This window comes from Dysidea avara, chromosome 2, assembly GCF_963678975.1.
Source record: "Dysidea avara chromosome 2, odDysAvar1.4, whole genome shotgun sequence".
Classification (NCBI taxonomy): Eukaryota; Metazoa; Porifera; class Demospongiae; order Dictyoceratida; family Dysideidae; genus Dysidea; species Dysidea avara.
Window position 1 is genome coordinate 39,879,904 of NC_089273.1, and position 11,336 is coordinate 39,891,239.

Consider the following 11,336-nt stretch of genomic DNA (forward strand, 5'->3'; position numbering starts at 1 on the left):
CATTTTGAATACATGGTAAAAATTGCATGACCATAGCTTAACTAATGAAAACGTTATGACACATGAAAGGTTGAAAAAGTAGTCAAATTTTGTGTGCCCACATGCCCTATTTTCGCAGGCCCCGTCACAAATTGTATTGAACAAAAGAAAGCTGAAGGTTAGAAATTGTTAATTCCACCGGTTTTTTTTTTGAGAAAGTCTAATGTGTAAGGTGTAGCGAACCTTTACACTTTAAAAACATGTGTTTTGCGTACAAAATGTATTGAAAAAAACGAAATATGTATATGGCTTCATTTGACAAAATGTACAGACTAGTTTTGATATGATTGTACCACACACCCTCGAGTAATACCGCACTATATGTGACCGTCTCAGCAAAAACCCGACTTGTTTGCACAATGAAAAAATTTTTTTTATTCACTTAGCAATATCAGCAGTGTCCAAGGAATGGACCACCAAAGTTTCAGCCTTCTGTGGTGTGTAATTTTGGAATTATAACGATAGACAGCAGGAAGAGCAGGGTATAATCGACATGTACAGCGACTATACTGAAAATAAACTACAGGCGTTTACATTCACAGCCATAACGTCCGTTTGGATTAGTCTACAATGTTGAAAGTTGGCTTAAAACGTTCACCATAGATCAGTACATCAGCCAAGGTATAGTATTAGCCCTGTAGATACTTGCGCATATGGATATGAAGGCGGTTTGGTAGAAGAAACGATGACAATCTTCTTTACGTTTACCGCATCGTAAACAAACACACGTGACATGCATACTGTTATAGCTGGAGAAACGAAACAGGGATTTTGGAACTCTCCATGAACAGGCGAATAAGATGGTATATAGTTTTAATCGATTTGCATCTTCCTTCTTCAAGTACTGGCCCTATAAAAACTTGGTTTTTTTTGTAGCATGCATAATTTTTACGAATTATTTTTAAATTTCGATTTTCAATACACATGCTTGTGCAAACAAGTCGGGTTTTTGCTGAGACGGTATAAATACTCATTACTACCTATAGTATTCATCTCTATCTTGATTAATGGAAGGCATAGCCCTGGTTAACTTAAAAGGCTGTCGCATGATCAAAATTCTGGATATTAGTTAGTAAACTGACTAATTAACACAAATGCATGACATGGTTGTGTTACAAGGAATTGAAATTGTGATTGTTATATTTATACAGAATAGCTAGTAGTTGCAGGTTAAAACAGCTGTACCGCACCCTCAAATAATGCTGGTGCAGCACTATTCAAAGGGTTATGTTCTAAACCCCTACAACGCAAGTCAAGTAAATATTGTACATTTTCAGTGGCTAACACACCATACAAACTGAATGTGTGTTTATGGTGTGTTTAAGACACATACAACGAAGAAAGTTATACACACATTGACTACAAAGGACAAGACAACTACAGTACTAACAGTACCATGCCAATCATTATACATTTACTATGACCTCCAGCAATACCGCACCAAATTATGGGCAAGTCAGCTGGTCAATACATGCGCTGCAGCACTACCGCACCAAGGGCAAGTCAGCTGGTCAGTATGTGCACTGCTAACAATACCGCTCCACTTAGGGCAAGTCAGTTAGCTAGTACACACACTGCCTGCAATACCGCACCAAGGGCAAGTCAGCTAGTCAGCGAACACACACACATTTTATGTTCCTTGTCAAAGCTTTACAACAGCCATCTTCTCAATTTAACATATACAACTACATATCATTTAGCTCTTCCAACACCAGGTCTTCGTCTACTAACAAACTAAATCATGTCCGCACTAATAGTAACTATGCCAGAAACTTTTACTTTAATAGAATTCCCAGGATATGGAACCAATTACCTTGCATTGACATCAACCAGTCCCTACCAGTCATCAAAGCTACTATTCAGAACTATTTATGGCAACACTTCACCACAAATTTCTCTCCTGACAATCCCTGTACCTATCATTACTGCTGTAGATGCAGCAAGTGCTATGATTCTGGACTGACAATTAACTTTACTACATAAGTTTAATTAACTCCCGGCTGCCAGCACAGGTTGCTGGCAGACCATCAATGCAACTTTTCTTCATCTATACCCATCTACACATATATAATTGTAATTGTATGTTGCATTGTAAAGCATTAATAATAATGATAATAATAATAACACACGCACGCACACACACAACGGATTCATCACCTCAATGGATTTCTTACCTGTTTGCTTGAGTGCACACGGATACAACCCGAGTCCTGAACAAGCTTGAGACTTCATGCCGGAATACCACATACGCGTGTTAATTCTGTTAAAGGTCACCACGTGAAATAGCTGCCTTTCTTTTTGGTTTACCTTGATTCTAGTACGTAACGCCACTACAACAGTACGTTGTTTCCGCTAGAACGAGGTCTGGAAGCATACAGAATACGGTTGAACACAACTCGAGGTAGAAACAGAAGTCCCTTTCACTTCCGCGGTTGCATGCGCGGTTGCATCATGTGATAAAGCCCACGTGCACTTGAGCTACACTTTGAACTGTGCGGTTGGCACGAGTGGGTTGAGAACTTGATGAAGAGGTACTGATATTACCGCCCGGGATGCTCTTGTCGTCCTGCAGTTACGAGTGGTGAGAGACATCACATATGAGGCTTTTGGTGATCTGCAGTGCTAACTTCCGGGCACATACGCCTGTCCGAATTATCAGTGTTGCGACCGCGTGAATTAATGCTGACTAAACTACTGGTAAATCACCCCCGCTATTATGTCTTTGTGTCTCGTTGTTTGACAGACTGGGTTTTAGATCACAATATGACAATGCGGTGAGACTACAAAAATTCATTAGCATTAATTTGATGTGATTGAAAATTTACAGGTACAGTATGGTTATTATATAGCTGACTAAAGTTTACCAAACTAGGAATTACACTTTGATATCACATCTAATAAACTTTGTTCAGGAGGACTGGGATGTTGCTGTGAAGCACACCATGTTTGAAATATATTATAGTGCCAAGGTCAGCTAAGGTAGAGTGTAAATGTGAGGTAACTGTTGTTCCAAACTAGGTATCCCAATGAATCACACCTCATTGATCAAGGAACTCTTGGCATTATAATAATTGCCGATGGGAGCAACCAGCAATGATACCTTAACTAGGCCTGAGCCTATTATGCTCAAAACTTTACCTATTATTCTTTCCAGAATTTCCCAAAAAATTCTCCTATTATTCTTTTTATTATTCTTGTATCCAGCCTATTATTCCATAATTATTCTCATTCAGTATATATCTGTGGCTAGTCACTTAGTTTACAAGATGCTGCTATAAGTAGTTTTGTCCGAATTATTAATAGCCATATATGAAGCATTCCACTTTACACATTATTTTTCTTTCCATAATAGTTATAGCAGAATTAGAATAGCTATCTACAGTAATAATTCAAGTGCATTTAATTATTAGAATAGTGTATTATAATAATATGCTGTAACTGCTGTATAGCTACTAAGTTGGGTAGATAATAATGCTCAAAGACTTGAAGAAGATACATTGGTATATTTAAGATGTACAAGTTTCAGAATTGCAGATAATCATGCAGTTAAATCCGTGATGCTGGCTGCAGATTTTTAACATGAAACGATCTGACTGCTCTAATAGAGTATTTGAGCGTTCTATTAGAGTATATCGATCTTTTAGAGGCTTTTCAGCTCCTTTAAGCCAGCACTCCCGTCAGCTTTATATCATTTGTAGTAGCTTAACTCGTTCTTCTATGTAATCAAGAAGAGACACGCCCACTAATTCCACCGATTATTCCCGTAGTCGTCCGATTATTTTAAAATTATGCCTGTAACCATCCTATTATTCTGGAGTTATTCTCACGAAATTGGTGACCTATTATTCTCAAGATTATGCCGGCATAATAGGCGCAGGCCTAACCTTAACTCATCGTACTGATATAACACTGAATTTTGCAGTGGTCACTCGCTGGGCGATCTGCCACTTCTCTCTCCAAGGTACAGCTATGTGAAAATCGATAAAAGAGTTACAAATGTTATTACAAATTTAGCGGATTAGGTGAAATAAAGTGCAGTAATGATAACTTGCACAGGTGCAATGACATTGTTTCTCACAGAACGTGAATAACATGCTTTCTGTTATAGAATAAAAGCACTAGTCCCATGATGCTACAGCAGTGGGCTACTGTATTAACAGGTAAATACATTGATGTTATGTCATAATATATATCTTGCATGGCTAAAATATTTTTTTGTGTTATAACCCTATCATGGCTGAAACTGGATTTATCCGGCACGGGCGAATTTTTTTTTGGGCACACTTTGGACTTAGAAATTTTCAAGCATTATTTTTTTCCGGATAGTGTTGCGCATGTTATACCGGATATTAATCTGCTCTTGTACACACATTGCCAGGGCACGTTGCTCTAAGCTGTGTTTCCTGCCAGGCTGACAGTACAAAGGGAGGGTGAAAATCACTTTAGGGGGAGACGCCTCTTCTCCTTTTCTGCCGTTTTTTCAGCACCAGAATGTATTCTCACATCGTGATTGGCAACCTCAGTGCCAGTCTTGCGTTAGACAATTACTGAACTACTCACAGCCATTGTTGAAAGTGAGTATGAAGCATTTTGTGTTTTAATTCTTGTTAGTATTAACCAACACCAGTTTGATGGACGTGTCACAGTGTTATCACTGAAGTGTTAACAGTAGAGGCTGGAGTATTACCAACTCTTTTTATTAATGTATTTGTTATCAACTCTTGGTGTTATGAACACCATGGTAGTTAACTGAACAAGCCCTTTAGTGTCGATTTTGTTTCTGAGCAGATAGCAATTGCCAAGATGCCGTTTTGATTGTGTATTACTGAACAATGTGGATGTTCTTTTCCCTATGGATGGCAGTGCTGACTTCTGTATATTTACATAATTTTTTATCACTAATTCATGATGTGGTCATGATTATGTGTGATGATCTGTGATCACATGTATTGAGTACGATATTCTTAATTTATTTTCTAGATGAGATTCTGAGCGAGTGATTATAACCAAAGAACCCCAATCTGTGGAACATTTTCTTGGTGATTGCGTACAGCCGAGATGAGTTTGATGATTTAATATATACTTCCACAATAGGAACAAAGATAGGAAATTCAATATGGGTATACCTGTATGGCGAATTTCTTTTCAACTTAGAGAAAAATTTATTCATTGTTTTTTCCAGATAATGTTGCACATGTTGTACGGGATACTAACTTGCTACAGACATGCACATTGGTCACAATGTCGTGTTCCCTGCCAGGCTGACAGCACAAAAGGAGGGAGAGGATGACTTTAAGGGGAGACCAATTAAGAGGCCTAATTAAGAGCCCTCTTTTCTCATGCCATTTTTTAGCAGCAGACACATTGTGATTGACAGCCTCCACTGATTTGTCAGTACAGAGCTCCTCACAGTCATTGTTGAAACTGAGTGTGTGAGTATGATGGAGCTTGTGTTTGTTAAGCAACTGAAACAGCCAACTACCAGTTTGACAGTGCGTGTTAAAACATGAGTGAGTATGAATAGACTGAAAAGGCAGTAATGCATTTGGTTATGCATGTCATGTTATTGTTCATTCAGACAGCTATCGAGATGTATGATGTGTATGTGTAGTTGAGGGTACATCTAAAGATCGAGTATTAAGAGATTTCTGTTGACAGTGAAGCTGTTGTGTCTGAGTGTTGGCTTCCTCTCTTTGTTACGATCTATGTCCTTGTACAGTATAAACTGATACATGTGTGGTTAATCTATTGTAGCAAGTTCTTACTGGCTGATATGTAACCAGATCATGACCTAGTGCACTTGTATACAGTAGAACTACCATATAATGGACACTTTGAGACCAACTAAATGAAATAGTACTGACAAAAAAAGGAAAAATTGTGTTTGAACAGAATTCCTTATGTTATTATATAGGGAAATCCATTCAACAATGTCTGCAGGAATAAAATTTAGGGTTGTAAGTGGGCTAGTACTGCTGAACCGATTGACCCCAGTTCAATCACAATAAAGACAAGTGTGAAGCACTGGCACTGCTTGAAGGTTCTTAGTTTACTAATTTGTTAAGCTGCTTTACTGTAGTTGTACCCAGTTATACTGATAGTAAAATGTCAGTAACTTTAAGTATATGGAACATAATTGTTTTACTAAGTTTTAAACTCTCAGTAAAACATCAGTGAATGCGGGTTTACTGAAAAACTACTGAAATACCAAACAATTAACTGTTCCATATACTGAGGATATACCACTGTAGTAGAGGTGTACCGATGTAGGTTTTTGGCATGTACCGATATCCAATATTGATGCCACCAAAAGAAGCCGATAACCGATAATCGATCCGATATTTGCATTATAGTTAAAAGTGTACATTTACCTACCCTACAACATGTGCATGTATTCATTGCTATATACTCTGCCTGTGGTGGTATACAGCTTGGGTTTCTATTGTGCAATCCAGACAATTAGGCACCCACAAACATTTTTATGTATACTTCCATGAAGCCTTATACGGATATTTCTGCATTCTAATGGTTTGTGAGAAAACTAGTACAGCAAATTTCCTTGGTTATCCTGTGAGCCTTCTTTTTATTACAAGGTACTCTATATAGCTAACTGCTTCATTTATAAAGACTGTGATAAACTTTCCAGCAAAAGACAGTAGATTCGCATGTATTTATATGGCTTCTCGTAGCGTAGCGCTTGTTTCAGCGTGAACAATAAGCCACTGGCACTAAAGAGCCACATGAATAACGTAGAAAACCAATGCACAATCCGTTTATGTACAAACTATTGCTAGTGTATAAATATCGGTAGCGATATCGGTCCTCCTGCTGTTCTGCACCGATACCGATATTGGTAAAAATTACCATATTGGTGGCCGATATTATAGCCGATCCGATTATCGGTACACCTCTACACTGTAGTAAACTAAGAAACTTCAAGCAGTGTGGGTTTAGTAAAAGAAATAGTAATCGGCATAGATTTGGCATAATATCCATTATCCTAAAGTTCCACTAGTTAATCCTACATTTATTATACAGATCATTACACTATAGGAAGGATCATCTGCAAGGAGACAAGTAGCTGTACCAAAGAGTATTTTAACATTCATAATCAATTAATTAGGTATGACAGCTGCAGCAACCTGCAATTCCCATATGTGGGTATGGCCCTGTTGCTTAAAGTCAGACTAGTTGCCTACAAGTAACAACCTCCAATCCTAATATTATATGGGCATAATACCAGATGCATGCTAATAGACAGTAGCATACAGTCCCGATAAGTGGGTGCTGCTCCACATATCCCTAAAGACACATTCTCGAATATAAGTTTCTTGAGTACATACAACTGCATTTCCATCAATACTTTGTTAATTTATCTCACATCTCAACTGGAAAGTGTATAAGACCCATTTGATACAGACAAAATACGACCCAAATGATGAAGATAATCTGGATGACCCAACCCAATTATAATGTTGATGCAAGTAATAAAAAATAGGTAAACTTCAAGTTCACAGCCTAATAAAAAGTAGGTGTGCTTTAAAATGTTCATCTTAAAGCTATAAAATGAAGCATTGATTCCACTGCAACTTGATGACAAGTGCTCGGTTGTGATGTATCCAAGAACTGATATCAATGGTGTATGGCATAACTTCGTTACCAGTTGTTTTAATCAAGTCTGACAATACGCTATCACAAAATTGGCCAAACATATACTTAATAGATGTGAATCTGTAACTTCTTTATAGCCATTAGCTAGGCATACTTAAATCAGTGAAGGACAAGTACATTTTAAAGTACAAGTAGCAATTAAAATACTTGTACGTGTACAAGTGCATTTAAAATGTCAACTGCTTACTTATTACAACTAACTTGCACTACTACACTAACACTACTGCAGCCCTTTGGTGGGTGTGTATATATTCAGTTCCTGTGCTAGCAAAAGTGTATACACAACATGATTAACAACTCATGTACTACTTGATAAATGCAAGTGCACTGATAATCAGATGAGATGTAGGGGTATGGAATACTCTGTATCGGCCTTCTTTAGGATTAGATTGAAACCATATAATATGGTCTTGTGATAAACGAGTATTTAGATACACACCCACATACAGTACTGCAGACATAAGCTTGCAGAAACATGGGTGGAACAGCCAACGTAGTGAGCATACATACTCTATGCAATACATCAAAAATGCAACTGTGGTAGAATAAGGGACACTGGCTGCACTTGAGTTTACTTTCTCAGTTTAACAAGGATAGGCCATAGCCCTCATCAATTAGTTGTGCAAGGGTGCTCCCAACTTTAAATATGTCTTCCTGTAGCTTCCACCCTCAAATGCACGTTCACAGTCCAGCAATGTCAGATTGTTGAATTTCCTATCTTTATTCCTGTATTACATCATCAAACTCATTTCGGCTGTATTCAAGCACTGTGAGAAATGGGCTTGTTCCACACCTCATTCAGACCGGAGTTCTTTGGTTACAATCACTCGCTCAGAATCTCAATGTGAATCCATCTAGCAATAACGAATATCGTACTCAATACACACGTGATCAGATCATCGCACATAATCATGACCACATCATCACATGACACAGTGATAAAAACATTATGTAAAATATACACAAAGTCAGCACTGCCATCTTTGTAGGGCAAGAAACATCTGAGTTGGAAACATTACTTCCTATTGTGATGGCTATACAATTATTATAAATAAATAGCTGCCTGTCACAACTTGCACATACCATGTCTTCGTATTGGAAGTAAAAGGATTCACATTGTTCTGTAATAGGATGGCACCATGACACAATCAAAAATGCTTCTTGGCAATTGCCGTCTGCTCAGAACCAAAATTGCCACTAAAGGGCTTGTTCAGTTAACTACAGTATTCATAACACCAAGAGTTGGTAATGCACCTATCAATGTTAAGCCCCACTACCCCCCTCCCGGGATTACTAGGGGATTTTGGCCTGATTTGATCTGAAATTCTGCCCCACTAGTGGGGTATTTGATCGTTCGAAATTTTTGGCATTTGTTAAACCACAAGCTACATAAGAATTAACTAACTGTTTCCTCAAGTGTATTGCAGTCATACTACGTGGGGATTTGACCACTAGTCGTGTCCCCATGGGTGGAGTATTTGATTTTTCAAGTCAAATCCCCACCCATTTCCCCTTTATGCCCAGGAAGGGGGAGGTGGGGGATAATATTGATAGGTGCATAATACTCCAGCCTCTACTGTTAACACTTCAGTGCACTGTGACACATCCATCAAACTGGTGTTGGTTACTAAAAAGAATTAAAACACAAAATGCTTCATACTCACTTTCAACAATGGCTGTGAGTAGTTCTGTGATGTGATCTAATGCCAGACTGGCACTGAGGTTGCCAATCACGATGTGAGAAAACATTCTGGCGCTGAAAAAACGGGAGAAAGAGGCGTCTCCTCCTAAAGTGATTTTCGCCCTCCCTTTGTACTGTCAGCCTGGCAGGAAACACAACTTAGAGCAACGTGCCCTGGCAACGTGAGTACCAGAGCAGGTTAGTATCCGGTATAACATGCGCAACATTATCCGGAAAAATAATCCGTGGAAATTTCTAAGTCCAAAGTGTGCCCAAAAAAAAATTCGCCCGGCACGGTGGTATAAAACATGCGCTGAGTGCAATTCCAAAATATTAGCGTATCTATTGTGCGTTTCATAGTACGATGCGCTAACCCTGAAGTCGGCACGCCCACAGAGGTCCTGTTTCTGGGATAACCGGATAGTTCGTACACTATTGCAGGTTTATTATATAGCTAACCCGGTTAAACTTTTCTCTGGAAAATAGGGCTGTTTCGTTTATATTTGAGTAGACAGTATTGTTTGAAAAAAGGCACATTGTTATAATAAATAGGCTAAGATATTGCAACTGGCAAGTAACTGGATGGTTTTTCAGACGTGTGGCAAGACTCAGTCGTGTGCGTATACACATGTGTGACACTGGATTTGTGATAAATCTTGAAGAAACCAGCCGTGAAGACGATGATTCAGTAAGGAAACAATATAAAATAGTTTCTTACGCTGTAAGACTTATTTGTAGACAGTTTATTAGTGGCCGCCTGTTTCTCAAGGCTGCTTTTAGTGTATTTTGTAGTTTTGTTGTCTTATAATTACTTTGTGGTTTTATTTACGTAAAGGAAAACAACCTAGTCAAGATCGTTAGTCCACAGTGTTTACGTAGTGGTAAGTGGTTTAGTGTACAGTGAGCATGATTCGGCGTGCCTTGTAAAATGTACCAGGAAATTCAGCCATGAACACTGCTTGAAGGTTCTTAGTTTACTAATTTATTAAGCTGCTTTACTGTAGTTGTATCCAGTTATACTGATAGTAAAATGTATATGGAACATATACATTTTACTAACAACTTTAAGTATATGGAACATAATTGTTTTACTAAATTTTAAACTCTCAGTAAACATCAGTGAATGCAGGTTTACTGAAAAGCTACTAAAATTCCTAACAATTAACTGTTCCATATACTGTGGATATACCACTCTAGTAAACTAAGAAACTTCAAGCAGTGGAAAGAGTTGTATAATTATTAATTAATAATGTTGAAGGATGCACAATATGGAAGTTTGGTATCACTACGTTATACTGTAAAATTGAAGGGGGGGAAGACCAGTTGTATATTTATTAAATAATACTTCTCAAGCTATAGTTTAAGAATAGAAACTCTTTTGTCCCTGTTTTAATTTTGAAGTGAACATAGCTGTAAATTTTCTGATACTGCTATGCTACCATGTCTCAGCTATTTTAATTTCCTATAACAGGTAGAAATGAAACAGTGGCATCTGTAATGCCAGTGAGGCATCATCTAACAGCTTCTTCCAAGTGCCTGCCGGTTCATCATCCCTTGTGAAGTTGCCTCTATCAAGACGTTCTGACATGTCTTCAGTGAAGATCATCCAGCTGTACTAGATGATCATTTCAGATGACCATATCACTGACAGTACTAGACTTATTATGTGATGTATTGTTGTCTTGTATCCAATTTACTGATAATGTGGCTGTAATTTTTGGCTGTAAACAATAATTTTCAAACAATATTCATATTAATATTACTGTTAATTTACTGCATGGTATTTGTGGTATAGTAAACTAACTGCAAACCACCACTGAAATTTACTGTTAAATTACTAGTGATGTGTGTCTTGCAGTAAACCAACAGTAAAGCAGAAACCATAGTGCTGCTGGTGTAGTAAGTTTACTCATTGGTTCACTGTTGATTTACTAGTTGGTGTATT

General features: G+C 37.9%; 3 long non-coding RNA genes across 3 annotated transcripts; all 3 read left to right on the forward strand.

Moving 5' to 3' along the window:
• The first annotated feature begins 2,280 nt into the window (after positions 1-2,280).
• On the forward strand, positions 2,281-3,145 carry LOC136245209 (uncharacterized). Its single transcript, XR_010695795.1, has 3 exons — positions 2,281-2,736; positions 2,783-3,008; positions 3,058-3,145. It is a non-coding gene; the product is annotated as an uncharacterized lncRNA (long non-coding RNA).
• A 776-nt stretch (positions 3,146-3,921) lies between these two features.
• Positions 3,922-10,996, forward strand: LOC136245215 (uncharacterized). The gene is made up of 3 exons (XR_010695796.1): positions 3,922-4,000; positions 4,054-4,199; positions 10,863-10,996. It is a non-coding gene; the product is annotated as an uncharacterized lncRNA (long non-coding RNA).
• LOC136245203 (uncharacterized) lies at positions 5,136-5,630 on the forward strand. The gene is made up of 2 exons (XR_010695794.1): positions 5,136-5,167; positions 5,222-5,630. It is a non-coding gene; the product is annotated as an uncharacterized lncRNA (long non-coding RNA).
• Positions 10,997-11,336: the final 340 nt, after the last annotated feature.